The sequence below is a fragment of the mitochondrial genome of Ophidiomyces ophidiicola, assembly GCF_022830035.1.
Source record: "Ophidiomyces ophidiicola strain CBS 122913 mitochondrion, complete sequence, whole genome shotgun sequence".
NCBI lineage: Eukaryota > Fungi > Ascomycota > Eurotiomycetes > Onygenales > Onygenaceae > Ophidiomyces > Ophidiomyces ophidiicola.
The window spans coordinates 1-21,920 of NW_026054640.1; the positions used below are offsets into that span (position 1 = coordinate 1).

General features: G+C 24.3%; 2 non-coding genes across 2 annotated transcripts; both read left to right on the forward strand.

Moving 5' to 3' along the window:
• The first annotated feature begins 11,791 nt into the window (after nt 1–11,791).
• LOZ57_000001 lies at nt 11,792–11,876 on the forward strand. Its single transcript has one exon. It is a non-coding gene; the product is annotated as a tRNA-Tyr (tRNA).
• A 4,474-nt stretch (nt 11,877–16,350) lies between these two features.
• On the forward strand, nt 16,351–16,422 carry LOZ57_000002. Its single transcript has one exon. It is a non-coding gene; the product is annotated as a tRNA-Lys (tRNA).
• The last annotated feature ends 5,498 nt before the right edge of the window (nt 16,423–21,920 follow it).

The window sequence follows — 21,920 nt, forward strand, 5'->3', positions numbered from 1 at the left end:
ATGAGAATTTTTAAAAGTCATCCTTTATTAAAATTAGTTAATTCATATATTATTGATTCACCTCAGCCTTCTAATATTAGTTATTTATGAAATTTTGGATCTTTATTAGCTTTATGTTTAATTATTCAAATTGTTACTGGTGTTACACTTGCTATGCATTATACACCTAATGTTTTAGAAGCTTTTGATTCTATTGAACATATTATGCGTGATGTTAATAATGGTTGATTAATTCGTTACTTACACTCTAATACTGCTTCTGCTTTCTTTTTTTTAGTTTATTTACATATTGGTAGAGGTATGTATTATGGTTCTTATAAAGCACCTAGAACTTTAACTTGAGCTTTAGGTACTTTTATTTTTGTAGCTATGATGGCTACTGGTTTTCTGGGTTATATTTATAGCCCAAAATGATTATATATTACTATATTTAGTTTAATTTTACATTTAATATGTATTATTGAATTATATAATAAAAATAAAATATTAATAAATTCACCTATTTTACTTAATAAAAAGTATTATCTATATAATAAATTTTTTAATTCTTTAAATAAAAGAGAATATAGTACAACTTCATATCGAGGTGGTATATCTGAAAGATTAGCTAGTTTAATAAAAGAATTAGGAATAGACCCTGTATTTATTTATGAAAATTTAGATTCAGATATTATTAGAAAACAAGTATTAAACGATACTATTGGCTTAAGTGGTATTTATATGATTCTTAATAAAGTAACTAAAGATTATTATATAGGTTCTGCTTCAACTAATAGACTTTATGCTAGATTTTGTAATCATCTTATTTATTTTAGAGGTAGTAAAATAGTAAAATTAGCTGTCAAAAAATATGAATTACATAATTTTGCTTTTATGATTTTAGAATTATATCCTGATATTATTAATAGAGAAAATAATAAAGAATTATTAGATTTAGAGGATATATACTTAAAATTATTTTTACCTAATTATAATATATTAACAGAAGCAGGTTCTAGTTTTGGTTATAAACATACCGAAGTAGATAGAAAAAAAATGAGTGACTTTTATAGTGAAGCTAGAAAAGAAACAATAGGAAGTTTAAATAAAGGTAAAAAACTTTCATTTGAAACAATAGAAAAAATAAGAGAAAAAGCTTTAAATAGAGCTCCTATGTCTGAAGATACTAAAAATAAATGTATTAGTAAGACTAGACCTGTTATTTTTTATAATTTAGATGGGACAGTCTATGGAAAATATTCTACTCTTCTAGTTGCAGCTAAAGCTATAAATTGTCACGAAAAAACTATCAAAAGAGCTTTACAAACAAAAAAAAAATTAGTTAAAAGACAATGAATAGTAAAAGATTTAAAGGAATAAATTTATTAATAATTTTTATAATTATATAATTATAGTCCCAAGAGTAATAAATTTTCTGCAATTTTTATAGAAAAAGAAAATTTAAATTGGTATACCCTGACAGGGGTGTAGAATAGTTATAAACTATTTGGCAATGTAGTGAAAACGATTAAAGAAGTTTATACTTTAAGATCGTCGGTTTTATAAAGAATCGCGACAGACTGGGTCACTATGGGTATCTGAAATGATGCTTAATGTACAGTCGGAACTTTTAGTTATATTCTATATTATTAACTAATAGAATATACGAAATTAAAGGTATTCTAGCTTATATATTATATTTAAGTAAGTTTGTATGTTTTACCTTATGGGCAAATGAGTTTATGAGGTTTAATATCTAAGCCTCAAATGTACGATTTTTTATTTATATTATCTTATTTTTTAATATTTAATTATTTATTTTTATCTTCTTTAAATATTTTTATTTTACCTTGGGATAATAGTCTTAATAAAGTAAGTAGACTTAAAGGTATTTATAGAATAGGTCCACATAATTTAGATATTATATCTGTTATATTTGGATCTCTTCTTGGAGATGGGTATGCAGAAAAAAGATTAAAAGGTGTTGGTACACGTTTTAGTTTTTTTCAAGAAGCATCTCATGTTGATTATTTGTTATATTTACACAAATTTTTTTCTCAATTAGGTTATTGTAATGTTAAAGTACCTGTAATCACAACAAGATTGGGTGTTAAAGGTAAAGTTAGAAAATTTATTAGATTTCATACTTGAACCTTTACTAGTTTTAATTGAGTACATGAACTTTGATATGTTAATAACATAAAACGTGTACCTGATTGTATTGGTAAATATCTAACACCTTTAGCTTTAGCTATTTGAATTATGGATGATGGTAGTAAAGTAGGTAATAGTTTAAAATTATGTACTAATTCCTTTTCATATAAGGAATGTTTAATACTTATTAAAGCTTTAAAAGATAATTTTAACATTAAAGCTACTATTCAAGCAACAGGTGCAAAAGATCAATACATAATATTTGTATGAAAACAATCAATGTCTAATCTTAGAAGAATAGTATTACCTTATATTATACCTAGTATGAAATATAAAATATTATAAGTTATATATAATATAAAATAATATAAATCGTATATAGTTATTCGGTTATATTATAAAGTAATTTTTACTAAAAATTTATAATTTAAATCTTATAGCGATATTGGTGAAAACGGTCAAAGATATTTATTTTGTATCAAGATCGTCGGTAGAGTAAACTATCGCTACAGACTGGTTCACCGATGGGTGTCTGAAATGATGCTTAATGTACAGTCGGAATTTTTATTTAATTTAAGGTTAATTAATTCTCAAGGCTTTATATTGTATTAAATTACAATCATTACAATTAGTGAGTATAAAGTACAGGGTTTATCTTATGAAAATATGAAATAAGCTATTTATGCTACATAAGATAAATAAAAAATTTGGCTACTGTTATTACTAATTTAATGAGTGCTATACCTTGAGTTGGTCAAGATATTGTTGAGTCATTTAAATTTACAATTTTAAGTGTATTATTTCTTTTAGTTTTTACTGTACTACCTACTATAGGTATTATACATTCTAATGCTTTAAAAAAAACTAAAACTGTAGAAAATAAGAATTATTATTTGTCTTTACCTTCATCTTTTTTAGCTTTTTTAGTTGGATTAATTGATGGTGATGGTTATATTCAAATTTATAAAACTCCCAAAGGGTTTATAACTATGAAATTAATTATTTCTTTACATTTGCAAGATATATCTACATTAGAGTATATTTATTCTATTTTAAATTTGGGTAAATTAAATGTTTATAAGGATCTAAGAAGTCCTACTTGTAAATTAGTTATTAATAAAACTGAATTACAAGAAATATTATTTCCTTTATTAATACATAATAATATATTTTTTTTAACTGAAACTAGAGTTAATCAATTTAATTTAGCTATGTATATATTAAAAAATGATATTAAAAAATATAATGATATTAATAAGAATAATATTAAAAATATATTTACATTACCTAATAAACCTAGCAGTTATATCTTATTACCCTTTTTTAAAAATTGAATTGTAGGATTTACATGTTCAGAAGGTTCTTTTTTTATTAAAAATAATAATGATGGTTGCTTTCAATTAAAACAAAGAATTCATACTAATTTATTTCAAGCATTTAAATTAGTTTTTGATACTAATAGAAAAATTGATTTAACCTATAATTATAGTCAATTTAGTGTTAGTTCAAAAGCAGATATACAAACAGTTATCAATTTCTTTTCTTTTCAAGGTTTACATCCTTTAGTCGGATTTAAATATATTCAATATTTAAAATGATTAAATAATTTAAAAAATTCTACACGTTATAATACACTTAATTACCCTTTATTGTAAATTGGGCTCCTTATATTATAGATTATTTTTCTATATTATAGAGGCAAATGGGGAAAATTACAAGAACATTTAATAATAATACCTTCGATTATTAAATTATTTGTAGCGAATCTTTATTCGGTTTATTTAAAGAATAAAGCACGTTCAACGACTAATAAGTGAGTTAAACCAACAATAAGCTTAACACGATAACCCCAAGATTTAATATTTTTTTTTTATTAAGTTTAAGACATAGTCTATATATTTGTGAAAATATAAATATAAATTAAAATTTATATAAATTACGTCATTTGAGGAGGTTTCTCTGTTAATAATGCTACTTTAAATAGATTCTTCTCATTACATTTTCTTTTACCTTTTATTTTAGCTGCTTTAGTTTTAATGCATTTAATTGCATTACATGATACGGTTGGTTCTAGTAATCCTTTAGGTGTATCTGGTAATTATGATAGATTACCTTTTGCTCCTTATTACATATTTAAGGATTTAGTTACTATTTTTTTATTTATTTTTGTTTTATCTGTTTTTGTTTTCTTTATGCCTAATGTTCTAGGTGATTGTGAAAATTATGTAATGGCTAATCCTATGCAAACTCCTTCTGCTATTGTTCCTGAATGATATCTTTTACCTTTTTATGCTATATTAAGATCTATTCCTTCTAAAATTGTTGGTGTTATAGCTATGTTTGGTGCTATATTTATATTATTAGCTTTACCTTATTTAGATAAATCTGAATTAAGAGGTATTCAATTCAGACCATTAAGTAAAGTAGCTTTTTATATATTTATTGCTAATTTTTTAATATTAATGCAATTAGGGGCTAAACATGTAGAAGATCCTTTTATTGTTTTTGGTCAAATTAGTACTATCTTATATTTCTCACATTTTTTAATTATAATACCTGTTATTAGTCAAATTGAAAATACTATTATGAAAATAGGTTTAAATAGTTCTAATTAATTTATTAATATTTTTATTATATAACCTATATTTTTATTATAAAACCTATATTTATTAATATTTTTAAGATATTTGATATTTAGAATATATTTATATATATATTTATATTTATTTTATATAATGTATATGTATATATATATATATTTATATTTATATTATAGAATGTATATGTATATATAGATATATATTTATATTTATAGTGTTATTGCTTTTTATTAAAAAAGGTTTTTAATTTTATGACAAGTACTACTTTTTTCTTTTTTTTAATACCTATATTAGCTATATTATTATTAGTAATTAATTTACTTTTTTCTGTACATAATCCATATTTAGAGAAAGATAGTGCTTTTGAATGTGGTTTTCATTCTTTTTTAGGTCAAAATAGAACACAATTTAGTATTTCTTTTTTTATTTTTGCTTTATTATTTCTTTTATTTGATTTAGAAATTTTATTGGTTTATCCTTATATTGTTAGTGCTTATTTTAATGGTTTATACGGTTTAATTATTATGTTAATATTTTTTCTCGTCTTAACTTTAGGTTTTGCTTTTGAATTAGGTAAAAATGCTTTAAAAATTGAGAGTAAACAAATGTATAGTTTTGATACGAAAACTTGAGATGGTTTTTCTTTAATTTATAAATAGTTACTTTTATTTTTATTTTTTGTTTGTCCCTTTTTTAGGAGTTTGTGCAGAAGGTTCTGTATTTCGACTGCAAATCGAAATTTAGGGATTCGATTTCCCCTGACTCCTTACTTAGTATTAATTATTTATTTAATAATGGACTTAAGTAGTTATTATTTATAGTTTTTAAAGGTTTTACCTTATTTATATTTTTTTTTTTATGTCTATGTATTTTTCCCCTGGTTTTTTTGATACACTTTTTAATTTAGTAAGTGATTATTCTTATATTTGTGCTATATTAGAAAATATTTTTGTTGTAATACCTGCATTATTAATTGTAGCTTTTGTTACAGTATCTGAGAGAAAAACAATGGCTAGTATGCAAAGAAGATTAGGACCTAATATAGTTGGTTATTATGGTTTATTACAAGCATTTGCGGATGCTTTAAAATTATTATTAAAAGAGTATGTAGCACCAACTCAAGCTAATTTAGTGTTATTTTTTTTAGGTCCTATTATAACATTGATTTTTTCTTTATTAGGTTATGCTGTTATACCTTATGGTTTAGGTTCATATATTGCTGATTTTGATTTAGGTATATTATATATGTTAGCTGTTTCTTCATTATCTACATATGGTATATTATTAGCTGGTTGATCTGCTAATTCTAAATATGCTTTTTTAGGTTCATTAAGAAGTACTGCTCAACTTATTAGTTATGAATTAATTTTAAGTTCTGTTATTTTATTAGTTATTTTATTTACAGGTAGTTTAAATTTAACTGTTATTATTGAAAGTCAAAATGCTATTAATTTTATTTTTCCTTTATTTCCACTATTTCTTATATTTTTTATTGGTTGTATAGCTGAAACTAATAGAGCTCCTTTTGATTTAGCTGAGGCTGAATCTGAATTAGTTAGTGGTTTTATGACTGAACATTCTGCTGTTATTTTTGTTTTCTTTTTTTTAGCTGAATATGCTAGTATTGTCTTAATCTGTATTTTAACTAGTGTTTTATTTTTAGGTGGTTATTTATATATTCCTTTTGTTAATTCTTTATTTTATCTTTTTAATTTAGATTTATTTTTTGATCTTCAATTTACTACTTTTAATCCCTATTTTTTATTAGATTTTTTACTTGATTGTTTCTCTAGTCTTAATTTAGCTTTAAAAACTAGTTTTCTTATCTTTGTTTTTATTTGAGTTAGAGCTTCTTTCCCTAGAATAAGATTTGATCAATTAATGTCAGCTTGTTGAACTATTTTATTACCTATTATTATTGGTTATATTATTTTAATTCCTTGTTTAGTTTTAGGTTTAAATATTCTGTCCTGTGATTTAACTTTATAACTCCCCTTTTATCTCTTTTATTCTTTACCTTTTAGGTTCTTTATTCTTTAGCCTTATAGTTATATAAGGTGTTACATTAGATTATTATTTAATAATCTGGAGGGAAATGTTTATTATTATTATTTAAATTTATATGATTTCACTTTTTACTTTATTATTTATTCCTTTAGTTGGTATACTTTTTATTTTATTTGAAGCTTCTTATGGTATATCTTATATATCTACTAAACGTATAAAATTTATTGGTTTAAGTATGACAATTCTTAATTTAATTGTATCTTTAATAATCTTTATTTTATTTGATTTTAGTAGTAAACAATATCAATTTATTCAAATTGAGGAACATTATAAATTTAATTTTTTTGATATTTATTTAGGTTTAGATGGAATATCTATATATTTTGTTATGTTAACTACTATTATATTACCTATAGCTTTAATATCTAATTGAAATTCAATACAAGAAAAAGATACTATATATTTTGTTATTATTATATTATTATTAGAAACTTTATTATTAGCTGTTTTTTTAGTTTTAGATATATTATTATTTTATATTTTTTTTGAAAGTATTTTACCTCCTATATTTTTATTAATTGGTTTATTTGGTTCTAAAGATAAAGTTAGAGCTAGTTTTTATTTATTTTTATATACTTTATTAGGTTCTTTATTTATGTTACTTTCTATTATAACTATCTTATCTATTATGGGTACTACTGATTTTGATGCTTTATCTAAGGCTAATATCGGTTATTATACTCAACTTTTTTTATTTATTGGTATTTTTATTTCTTTTGCTGTTAAAACTCCCACTATTTTTTTAAATTCTTGATTATTAAAAGCTCATGTTGAATCTCCTTTAGCTGGTAGTATTATTTTAGCTAGTATTGTTTTAAAATTAAGTTTATATGGTATTTTTAGATTAATTTTACCTTTATTACCTAATGCTACTATTGATTTTACTTATATTGTTTATCTTATAGGTGTTATTACTATTTTATATGCTAGTTTTAGTACTTTAAGAACTATTGATATTAAAGAGCTTATTGCTTATTCTTCTGTATCTCATGCAGCTGTTTATCTTTTAGGTGCTTTTAGTAATACTCTTCAAGGTATTGAGGGTGCTATTTCTTTAGGTTTAGCTCATGGTTTTGTTTCTTCTGGTTTATTTATTTGTGTTGGTGGTGTTTTATATGATAGATCTTCTACTAGATTAATTACTTATTATAGAGGTATGACTCAATTAATGCCTATTTTCTCTATTTTATTTTATATTCTTTCTTTAGGTAATTGTGGTTCTCCTCTTACTTTAAATTTTGTTGGTGAATTCTTATCTCTTTATGGTGTTTTTGAAAGAATCTCTATTCTAGGTGTTTTAGCTAGTAGTTCTATTGTTTTCTCCGCTGCTTATACTATCTTTATGTTTAATAGAATAGCTTTTGGTGGTAAATATTCTTCTTATTTCTTTAATTATGTTAATGATTTAACTAAAAGAGAATTTGTATTATTACTTTCTCTTGTTGTATTTACTGTCTTATTTGGTATTTATCCTGCCCCTATCTTAGATGGTCTTCATTATTCTGTTTCTTCATTAATTTATAGTTAATTTTTTTTTTACCTTTGTTACTTTTTGCTTTTTATTTTTATTTTTTTACTTATTAGTTCTATATATTTAATACTCTTTTTTTTTTTATTATGCCACAATTAGTACCATTTTTCTTTGTTAATCAAACTTTATTTACTTTATTTATTTTAAGTCTCTTATTTATTTTTTTCAGTGGAATTGTTTTACCTTGATTCCTTCGTATATTTGTATCTCGTCTTTTTATTAATAAATTATAATAAATTGTATGTTTTCCTCTTTATGTCTATATTTATATCATTATATTAATTTTAGTTTTATTATATATAGATATATATATTTATATATAATCTATTTGATTATATTTTGTCTATCCTGTTAGTTAAGACAAATATTGGTGTTTCATTATAAACAATTAGTTGTATAAATATATAAATATAGGTTTATTTATATATTAAATTTATTATTAGCCCCTGTTATTAATAGTTTATCTATAAATTTATTCACATTGCATTAAGAATAAAATAATTATTATTATTTTATTGAATATAATATAAGTATTAAAAATTAAAAAAAAAAATGACAAGATTAGAAAATTTAATAAGTCCTTTAGATCAATTTGAAATAAAAGATTTTTTTAGCATTAAATTAGGTATATTTAATCAAAGTATCTCATTAACAAACATAGGTTTATATTTATTAATAGGTTTATTTATTATATTATGAATAAATTATTTTGTAACATATTCTGAAAAATTAATATCAGATTCTTGAACAATATCAGAAGAATCTATGTATGCAAGTATACATAGTGTAGTTATAAATCAAATAAATCCTAAAAAAGGGCAAATATATTTCCCTTTTATTTTTGTATTATTTATATTTATATTAGTTAATAATTTAATAGGTTTAATCCCTTATAGTTTTGCATCTACATCTCATTTTATCTTAACATTTTTTATTAGTTTTACTGTTGTTTTAGGTGCAACATTTTTAGGTTTTCAAAAACATGGTTTAGAATTCTTTTCATTCTTTGTTCCATCTGGTTGTCCTTTAGGTTTATTACCTTTATTAGTTTTAATTGAATTTATTTCTTATTTAGCTCGTAATATTTCTTTAGGTCTACGTTTAAGTGCTAATATTTTAAGTGGTCATATGTTACTTGTTATATTAAGTGGTTTTACTTATAAAATAATGAAATCTGGTTTACTTTATTTTATCTTAGGTTTAATACCTTTAGCTTTTATTTTAGCTTTTTCTGGTTTAGAATTAGGTATTGCTTTTATACAAAGTCAAGTGTTTGTTGTATTAACTTGTAGTTATATTAAAGATTCTCTAGATTTACATTAATCTTTTTTAATTTTATTATTTACATATTTATTTGTTACAAAAACTAAGGAAAGTCCTCATTTTATTAGGTGTTAATACATTTAAGGTATTTATATAAAAATTTAGGGTTAAAGACAGAAAAAATCTAGAATTAATATATCAGATATTATTCTTATGAGCTTATTACCAACACTAATTATTTATTTAGAATTATAATATTTTTACAGAATTCGGCTTATTTGTTACAAATAGTTTTTATAGGTATATTTTATTTTATATTTAACTATATTTAGTTGAATTGAGGTTTAAAAACTTCAATACCTATAAATGAGGTTATATGTATATATCTCATTTTTTTTTTATAAATTATATAAGGATACCTAGTACTTAAATAGTTATAAATATATATATATATATCTAGTTATAAGTATATAATTTTATTTGGATTATTTAGTTAATATATATAAATATATATATAATATATATAGTAAATATAATTAATATACAAAAAAAAATTTAGTATTAAAAAGATAAGAATTAATGTTAGGAAATACTATAATAAATTGAGATAATCGAAATAGAGAGAGGAGAGATATAGATATATATATTCCTCTCTAAGAAATAATAATAATTTGATAAATATTAAAAATAAAAATAATAATAAAATAATATTTATTAAATATAGTATAAATAAATTGAGTTTGATGATGGCTCTGATTGAATGCTTTTCAAGTGCTTGACACATGCTAATCTAACGTTATTATTTAAAAGAGTAATAAAGTGGTGTAAAGGTGAGTAATATATTTTGGCTGCCTTAAAGAAAGGGGGATAAATCCTTTATAAAAAAAGAAAGGAAATAAATAATTTTGCTTTAAGATGTTAATAAATATAACGACAAGTAGTAGATAAGGTAATAACTTAACTAGCTAAAAGATCGTAATCAAGACTGAAAGGTCTATTGATCACATTGGGTCTGAAAAAACCCCAAAGCATAAAGTACAGCAGTGAGGGATATTGGTCAATGGCCTAAAGGCTGAACCAGCAACTTGGAAGAATGTAATATTAAAATAATTAACAAATTTTGTTTAAAATTCTAAATAAGAATAATGATAATGACAAGTATTTATTTATAAGTCTTGACTAAATTACGTGCCAGCAGTCGCGGTAATACGTAGTAGGCTAGTATTAATTATCATAAGCAGGTTTAAAGGGTACCTAGACAGTAAAAACCTCTAAGGAGGGAAAAATTTACTAGAGTTTAATAATATGAGGTGAGAACTTTTGGAGTAGAGATAAAATTTTTTAATACCAAGAAGACTGTTATCAGCGTAAGCAACCTTTTATTTAAAAACTGACGTTGAGGGACGAAGGCTTGGGTAGCAATAAGGATTAGATACCCTAGTAGTCCAAGCAGAAAATACTGAATGCCATAAGTAAAAAGAAATTTAGCTTATAAATGAAAGTGAAAGCATTCCACCTCAAGAGTAAAATGGCAACATTGGAACTGAAATCATTAGACCGTTTTTGAGATCAGTAGTGAAGTATGTTATTTAATTCGATAATCCTCGACAAACCTTACCACAATTTGTATAATAATAGTATTATTACAAGCGTTGCACGGCTGTCTTTAGTTAGTGTCGTGAGATCTGGTTAACTCCTGTAAACTAACGAAAACCCTGATTTTATTTAATTATATAAGATATATTTTTTCCTGCTTCTAGAACTAATCCCTCCATAGGAAAAGGGGACTAAGACAAGTCATCATGGCCAGAATATTGTGGGCTATAGACGTGCTGCAAATACCATAACAAAAGGAAGCTAAATTGTGAAATGGAGCTAATCTTTAAAAATGGATAATATGGATTGTAGGATGTAAATTGCTACATGAATAAGGAATTACTAGTAATCGTGAATCATAACGTCACGGTGAATTTGAGATCAATTAGGTACTAACCACTCGTCAGGCGCTGAAAGAAGTATATGCAATAAGTTTGGTTATTAATTATTTTAATATATATAAATCTAAATATATATATAATTTTATAATCTTCGTATGTGTGACTTTGATTGGTGTTAAGTCGAAATATGGTTCGTGTAATGGAAATTGCACGGGACTCATGAACTTAATCTAAAAAAAAATAGTAACACAATGTGTTTAAGGAAGGTCTCGTTTGTTGGTATACGAGTTGAGCTGTAAACTCAATGGCTAATAGTCATCGAAGGTTCAATTCCTTCTCTTCCTATCGCAGCTAGCTCAGTTTTTGTTTTATTTAATATCTGAGATTTTTTTTTTAGATTTTATTGTATTGTATTATTGATTTAGATACTAATGGTTTTCATAGTGGTATTTTAAATATTTTGTTTGGTTTTTGTATTTTTTTTGGTGTATATACTATTATAAGTCCTAATCCTGTTGTAGCTGTTTTATTTTTAATAGCTTTATTTTCTGGTATTTCTATATATTTAATTATAATTGGTTTAACTTTTTTAGGTTTATCTTATTTACTTGTATATATTGGTGCTGTATCTATTTTATTTTTATTTATTTTAATGTTAATCAATATTAGAATTTCTGAAATTTTTAATAATAATTATAATTATTTACCTCTTTCTATACTTGTTATTATTCCTTTTATTTATATATTAGGTCAAATGTTACCTATAAATACTAAATTAAATATTGATAATTATAATATTTCATCTTGATATAATTCTAATGATATTATTTATTTTGCTAGTAGTAATAATTGAGATATAGCTTTATTAGGTTTATCTGATATTAATAATATAGGTAATGTTATGTATTCTACTTATTCTATATGATTGATCTTAATATCTTTAATCTTATTATTAAGTATGGTAGGTTCTATAGTAATAACTATTAAAAGTAATAAATAATATATAAATATGGAGTTTACTAGATTATTTTGAATTTACAATTTCATCCGTATCATCTAGTTTCTCCTTCCCCTTGGCCACTTAATACCAGTATAGCCTTGTTTACTTTAACAACTTCAGGGGTATTAGGTATGCATAATTTTGAATTGGGTTGAAATTTATTTTTTATTGCTATTCTAAATTTAATTATGTCTATGTCTTTATGATTTAGAGATATTATCTCAGAGGGTAGAAGTTTAAATATTAATTATAATTTAAATATTGCAAGATCAATACCAATTGAAGATATTATTAAAGCTTTAGATGATTATAAGAGTAAAAATAATATATGAGTTTTTTCTAAACATCAAGATAATAATGAACATCAAGATAATAATGAACATCAAGATAAAAATGAGTTAGGTTTTTATTTAGCTGGTCTTTTAGAAGGTGATGGTCATATATCTCTTCCTTGTTTAGGAATTACAAAGTTAAATCGTATACTTAATCCTAGAATAGTATTTACTTCACATATAAATAATTTAAGTATGTATGCTTTTTTAAGATCAGAATTAGGAAATATAGGTCGTTTTCAAATAACAGGTAATAATATATTACGTTATATCATTGGAGATATAAAAGGTATATTAGTTATAGTAAATTTATTAAATGGTAAATTAAGAACACCTAAAAATAAAAGATTTAATGAATTAATAGATTTTTTGAATAAAAAATATTCTATTAATATACCTAATAGTTCATTAAATAATTCTGATTTTAAAGAAAATAGTTGATTAGCTGGTTTTACAGAAGCTGATGGACATTTTGGTGTTAAATGTGTAAAAAGTAAATCAAGTTCATTAAGTACTAATATTTCTTTAAATTTTAGATTAGATCAATGTGTATATGATAAATATACATGCTGTGATATGAAGCCTTTTATGGAAAGTTTGGCTCATTTTCTATCTTGTAATTTAAAAAGATATACAAATAATACAAACTCTGAAGTATTCTCTACTTATGTTTCATCTATTAATAATATAGAGTTATTAATTAAATATTTTAATAAATATCCTTTAATTGGTAATAAACTTACAGATTATAAAAAATGAGAAATTATATATAATATGATAATAACTAAAGAACATCATACAGAAAAAGGTATATTATATATAAAATCTTTAATAAATAAATTATAAAATATATGTGCTCTCTTTAAATTTAACAAATTGCTTGAAAATCCTTAGTTAAGGACTATAAGCAGGATACTGATAGACAGATAAATATCACTCAGTATCTACAGAGACTAGATGGTTAAAAATTAATACGTTTATAAAACCTATTAATTAAGATATAGTCCAAAAATATAGTAATATATTTATTTTAGACATATTTAGGTAATCATACATATGCAGTACAAAGAGGTTTAAATTTAGGTATTGGTTTATTTATAGTTTCTGAAGCTTTATTCTTTTTAGCTATATTTTGAACTTTTTTTCATAGTTCTTTATCACCTAACATTGAAATAGGTGCTATGTGACCTCCTTTAGGTATAAGTGGTATAAATCCTTTTGAATTACCTTTATTAAATACTATAATTTTATTGTCTTCAGGTGTTTGCCTAAAATGAAATAAATATTTTTTTAATAAAATAAACAATATTATTAACTTAAAATTTTTACCTTTTAGTCTATCTAGAACTTTATCTACTAAACGTATAGGACCTCATAATTTTGAAGTATTATGTATCTTAATAGGATCTTTATTAGGTGATGGTCATATGGAAAGAGATGGTAATGGATCTAGATTTTGTTTTTATCAAAAAGGAGAACATTTAGAATATATTTTATGATTACATAAGATATTATTAAAACATGGTTATTGTAAAGAAAATATACCTCAAATACAAAGTAGATTAATTAATGGTAAATTGAATTATTATTGTAGATTTAGAACTTTTACTTATAGTTCTTTTAATTGAATATATGATGATTTTTATAAAAATAATAAAAAAAAAATACCTAATTGAATAGATGATTATTTATCTCCTATAGCTTTAGCTATTTGAATTATGGATGATGGTGGTTGAATACAAAATAAAGGTATAAAATTAGCTACTAATAGTTTTAAATTATTAGAAGTAAAATATTTAGTATCTATATTAGAAAAAAAATATAATTTAAAAGTATCAATACATGCAACAGGTGCAATTAATCAATATAATATTTATATACCTAAATCTAATTTACCTAATTTAACACCTATTGTATTACCATATATGCATCCTTATTTTTTATATAAATTAAATATAATTAAAGCCAATTTAAGTTAAAAAATATTTATTTCATAGTCCTGTTATAAATCTAATGTGCAATTTTATAAAAAAAACATTAATATATATATATATATATAATAGGGCAATACTAATGAAAACGGTTAACGACGAATATAATAAGTTAAGACCGTCGGTTTTTATAAAAATCGCTACAGACTAGTTCATTGGTGGGTAGCTGAAATTGCTGCTTAATGTATAGTCGAAATCTCTTTTAAATTTAAACACAAGGATTTTAATTAAGTTTACAAATCATTAAATTATTATTAATGGGTAAATAAAAAAAATTAATTAAAATTACATGAATAATAAAAAACAATAAAATTATTATTTTGAGATTTGGTAACAGTAACTTATAGTCATCATTCATTAATAGAGGGTAATAGAAGTGGTGCTTTATATGGTTTAGTATATACAGTAGGTTTAGCTGCAATATTTACAGCTTTCCAAGGTATAGAATATACAGTATCATCATTTACTATATCAGATGGTGTTTATGCTTCTTGTTTCTATTTTGGAACAGGTTTTCATGGTTTTCATGTATTGGTGGGAACTGCGTTCCTGGCAGTAGGATTATGACGTTTTTTATGTTATCATTTTACTGACCACCATCACTTAGGTCTGGAGGGAGGGATACTCTATTGACACTTTGTTGATGTAGTCTGGCTATTTTTATATATATCGGTTTACTACTGGGGTTATTAAAGAGAAAGAAAGACAGATATGATGATGTTAGACCTCTTTACAACAGTGTGTGAGAACCACGATAATATAGTAGTAGCCATAGAACACAGTTCTGGTTTTCTACCAGGAGATAGTGATATTCCATGAGAAAATGACAATTATGCAGATAAATATTATAAAAGAGATTTAATAGAATATAAACCTACAGATGATAAATATCTTGAACCAGAGCAGTGAGATACTGTAGAAGCTTCAGCTAAATTATTTTCATCTCAGCTTTCTATATACAAAAAATTTAAAGCTTATTGAGCAAGAGCATTAGAAATTAGTCAGAAATTGGGTGATTTAAAGAAAGTTTTTGCAGAAACAACTGACAAACCTGTAAGAACAGAGTTAAAGAAAAAAATGTCAAGAAAATTACGAGAATTTGTAGGGAATTCTAAAAGACTAAAATCAACACAATGAAGAATTTGTGAAAATATGAATAAACAATTGAAGCTCGAAAAAGCTTTAAGAAAGATGGGTCTAAAAAATAAGGATATACGAGATTTAGTTAATAATTGAGAAGATTTGAAAAAAGGTATGTATTTTATACAGAAAAAATTACCTAGACAAAGTATACAACTTAAGAAACACGTTTATTCTTTTAAAAAATCACAATTTCCTAAAGTAGTCAAATGAATCTCCCGTAGTCCATTTAAAAGAAGATAATAATTTATTTTTAATTTGTTTAAGATAATTATGTCAAATCTTATAATTTTAGTATTTAAATATTTTGTTTAATTTTTATTTTTATTATTTATCAAAATATTATTTTTTTTTTAGAGACTTTAGTTTAAAGGTAAAACGTATGACTTTTAATCATTTTTATATGGGTTCAAATCCCATAAGTCTTATGTTTTTAATGACCATAGGTTAATGGTAGACTATTCGCGTACCATGTGAAATGTGTCGATTCGAATTCGACTGGTCATATTTATAGGGTTAGTAACTTAATTGGTAAAGGGTTTTCTTGTCGAGAAAATTGATATCGGATCGTAGCCGATTTAACCCGTAATATATTCAGGAAAAGTTGCCAGAGGTAAGGTAAGATATTTGCTAAATATTGTGTATTAACACCTAGATGTTCGATTCATCTCTTTTCCGATTATAAAGATTCCTTAACTTAAAGGTAAAGTATACTTTTGATAAGAGTAGGATTAGCGTTCAATTCGCTAAGGAATCATATATATAATATAGTAAATTTATATAAGTGTATATATATATATCTATATATATATATATATAAGAATTATATGAGTATAATTTAAAGATTTAAGATTTATAAGAGTATAGTTTAAAGGTAGAATTGGAAGCTTCAAACTTCAAGATCTCAGTTCAAATCTGAGTGCTCTTGATATATTTTAGGATAATCTAAATATAGAGAGAGAATTGACTGAGGGGTTTAAAGTGGTAAGCTTGAAACTTATTTGGTCAATCAGACCACATCCGTTCGAATCGGATATTCTCTGAAAAACAGGTTAGAGCCGGGTGGTTAGGCGTCTCAATTGGGATGAGAAATAGTTATGTTCGAATCATAATAACCTGATAATAAAAAAATATTATGTAAATATATATGTAGGATATATTTTAATTTTGATATTTTTATATCAAAATATGTATACAAAGAAACTATTAAGGATAATTAGCTATATATTAAAGATATTAGATTGTATTCTAAATCTAAGATAAATTTTAATAAATAAATAAAGTGAATTGAAATATCTTAATAACTTTAAAAACAAAAATCAAACGAGATTCTATGTTTAATTAAAAATTAAAAATAGAAAAGCTTATAAGTAAAATGGATTAAAATCTGTTTGAATATAGGGGAACCTTCCTCTAAAGCTAAATATAATATATAAGCAATAGAGAAAAGTACCGTGAGGTAAAATTTGAAATAGTAGTTTTATAAGCAGCTCAAATAAAATTTTAAATAAATAATATGAGTGTACCTTTTGTATAATGGGTCAGCAAGTTAATATTAGAAGCAAGCAAATAAATAAAGATTTTGCCTAGATAAACCAATTATGAAAAAATGATAAAGTTTCTAATTTTAGACCCGAAGACTAGTGATCTTACTATGGTCAGGATTATAAAAGTCCGAACGGGTTAAAATAACAATGAGCCGTTATAAATAGCCCTAGTAGAAATAAAATTTCTGCTTTATATCATCAAATTGACGGGAAGTCCCTAAAGCAATCTTAACTAATTATACATGGTAACATAGTATAAGGCGCAGGTAATGACTCGCGATATAGTAAAATAAAGATTGATCTACGTAAGTAAATGGGTAATCCGCAGCCAATCTCCTTAATGGAGTAAGGTTCATCGACTAGATGGTGATAGGCGTAAGCTTAAAGTATAGTCAAACCTCAATGGAAACATTGCAAGGTAATATAGTTTAACATTTTTCCTTTTAATATTATGATTTTATTACCTTTAAATTTATTATTTAAATAATAGACGAATAATTATTACGAGTAAATACCCGTAGCAGCTATAAGCAAAGTACACTGTAGAAAGGTACTCGGGTCATTAGAAGGTTAGCACCCTAAACTAATGATAGAATTGAAAGAATAATATCTAAAATCATTAATATTTTTAATTTATTTTTATTATTAAAGCTAACAAATTTTATTTCTTTCTACAAAATAAATACATATTAATATCGTATAGGTATTATTCATTTTTAAATAGCGTGACGCCTGTGTTTGTTTATACTAATGCAAATGAGGATAAATTAAAAATATTAGCAGATAATCGTAAAAAAGTTGGTGTTTATCGTTGAATTAATAAAATTAATGGTAATTCATATGTAGGGAGTTCTATTAATATAAGTGTTAGAATGTATACTTATTATAGTTTACGTTCTTTAATTAAAAGTAATAGACCTATAGATAGAGCTCTTATGGATTTTTTAATTTTACTTTAGAGATTTTAGAGTATTGCGATGTAAAAGATGTTCTTGAAAGGGAACAATATTACTTAGATATTTTAAAATGTTCTTATAATATAGCTAAAAAAGCTGGTTCAACTTTAGGTTATAAACATACACCAGAATCTATTAAAAAGATGAGGGATTTTGTATTAAGTCAAGAAGTTAGAGCTATAAAAGCTCTTTCTACTTATAATGCTACAGAAGCAAGAAAAATTGCTGTTGTAATTAAAAATATAAAAACTAATGAAATTTTAGAATTTGCTAGTTTAACTGAGGCAGGTAAAGCTTTAGGTGTTACAAAAGCTTCAGTAAGTCAAGCATTACTAAATAATAGACTTTTAAAAAAATTATATTTAATTACAAAAAAGTAAAAACTATATTATCTGTTAAATGGATAATTTTTAATTATTTAAGGAGAAAAATCTCAGCTCTACCTTTTTAAGGTTAAAGAGATAATTTGTATCGTGGTAAAGATATCCGAAGAACTGTGGTAAGTTAGTGAAAGACAAAACAGACTAGTATAGCTGGTTTTCCGCGAAACCTATGTAAGTAGGTAATTTAATTAACATCTTAGCAGGTACAGAACTGTGATCTCGAGCAAAATATTTTTGTTTACATCGGGGGATCGTGCTGATTTTATCGGAGAGTATTTGCACTCGAAAGGGCAAAGATGAATGTTGAATAATCAGACATAGTGCGATAAGGTTAATACATTACAGCCTTTGTAAAAGTGAACCTTTTGCATTAAACCTTCAAATTGCGGGAAAGCCTTAAAGATATTTCAACCAAGTAAGTGTGGTAACATATTTATGGCACAGGTAATGACTCGTGGTATGGTAAAATCGAAATATATATATTATTATTAATAATTATTTTTAATAATAGTTAAATAGGTGATCTGCAGCCAAGTTCCATTTAATAAATGGTATGCAGTTCATCGACTAAATGTTGGTTGGCGCAAGCTTAAGTTATAGTCAAGCCTCATTCGAAAGAATGCAATGGCAATAAAGCAAAATAGATTGATTACATCTGATTGTATCACATATCTATTTAATGATTAGTGGTCTCCTCAAGTAAAATAGAATCTAATGATTATTATGTTAACAGAAAATATATTTTATCCTGTTAAAAATTATCTTAATACAGAATTAAATAAATCTACTCTTATATCTGAAAATATAAATAAATCAGGTATATATAGATGAATTAATAATGAAAATGGTAATACATAAGTTTTGCTTTTATTTCAATAATTGAAATAGACCACTATATAGTGGTTTTTGTCTAAATGGATAGTTATATTAACTATTTAGGGAGAAGTCTTTATAGACTCTGTGTATGTCAAAAGGGAAACAGCCCAGAACAAGAATATAAGGTTCCAAAATTATAGTTAAGTGAAATAAAGGATGTTTTTTTCAAAAACAATCAGGAAATAGGCTTAGAAGCGGCCATTTTTTGAAGACCTCGTAACAGAGCACTGATTAATTAATTTAGAAAAGATCACCGAAGATTTAACGGATCTAAACAATATACCGAAATCTTGTACTTATATATATTTATATAAATATATATAAGGGGTAGCGGAACATTGGATAAATTTTAGATTATTTCTTTTTAAGAAATAAAAATATATAATATATATAAAATAATCCAAGAGAGAATGCTGACATGAGTAACGAAAAAGGAATAAATTTCCTCGCCTTAAGCTTATGGTATTTTATTTAAATTTCGGTATCTAAGAGAAAAGATATATAATAATATATTATATAACCCAAATGGGTGATAATCGATGGAAACAAGTAAGAGATGATAATTTGTATATAAGACCTTTTAATAGTGATAAAGGTTCTGGAAACTAGAGCAATGAAAAAAAGATCTCACTTAAGAAATTAAGTTACTAAACCGTACCTAGATACTAACACAAGTAAGCAAGTAGAGAATACGAAGGCGTTTGAGTGAACAATCCTTAAGGAACTCGGCAAATTGACTTCCGTAACTTTGGGATAAGGAGAGCCATTATTCTTGATAAATAAAAATTTATTTTTATTAATATATCAGGTAAATAAGAGGAAGCATAAAATAATGTTGTACGACTGTTTAATAAAAACAAAGCACTCTGCAAAGATAAAATATCAAAGTATTGAGTGTGATGTCTGCCCGATGTCGGCTGGATAACGGATTTTCTTAATATAAAATTTAGGTTTTGATGGATACCCCGATTAATGGCGGCCTGTTGTGAGATGTAGGATATCTCTAATGTGGGTCAAACTATCAAATTCCGGGGACCCCCTAAAACTTTTGATACTAAACTATATATGAAAATATATAAGTGGCTGAAGTAATTATTCAGGTATAGTAATAAGTCAAAAGATGAACGAAAGTGAAATGGGATATCGCGGATCTAAATCAATATTTATTAAACCTGCTAACCAAATTAATATTGTAAAAGAGCAACGAGTAGACGGTAGTTGATTCATTAGATATTTTCTAATGAATTTAAGGTGTACTCTAATGGGTTTCGAAAGAAATTATCAAGTAAAAGTCCTTTCTAACCAAAAAAAATTTATTTCAAATAATCTACCTAATCAACTAAATCCTTGATTTATTACAGGTTTTGTTGATGCGGAAGGTTCTTTTTCTGTTTTATTACAACCACGTTCTGATAGAAGAATCAATTGAAGAGTAAAAGCAATGTTTGCTATTGGTCTTGATAAAAAAGATTTATCTATACTAGAAAATATTAAAGCTTGATTTCAAGTTGGTAATATATATAGTTCAAGTGGTAAAGTTTATTATAGAGTAGAAACATTTAAAGATTTACATGTAATAATAGATCATTTTGATAAATACCCTTTAGTAACAGCTAAAAAATTAGATTATGCTTTATTTAAAGAAATTTTTAATCTTATTATACTTGAGCAACATTTGACAGAACAAGGTATATTAAAAATAATTGAAATTAAGAGTTCTCTTAATAAAGGCTTATCTGAAAAATTATTAGATAACTTTACAGTAGTTAAAAGAAATAGGTTAGAATTTAAATTCGAAGGTATTCCTAATCCTTATTGAATCTCAGGTTTTGTAAGCGGAGATGGTAGTTTTAATATTAAAACTACCAAATCTCGGATAGGTAAAGTACAATTAAGATTATCTATTACATTACATAATAGAGAAGATAAAGTAATAAAAGGAATAGCCCAATTTTTTAAATTCGAAGATAATAAGTATATTTATTATACTAATACTTCAGTAGCTTTACAGATTGTAAATACGGGAGATATATTAAATATTATAATACCATTCTTTGATCAATACAATATTAAGGGAATAAAAGAATTAGATTATTTTGATTTTAAAAAAGTTGCTAATATTGTAAAAAATAAAAATCATTTAACAGAAAAAGGGTTTAATGAA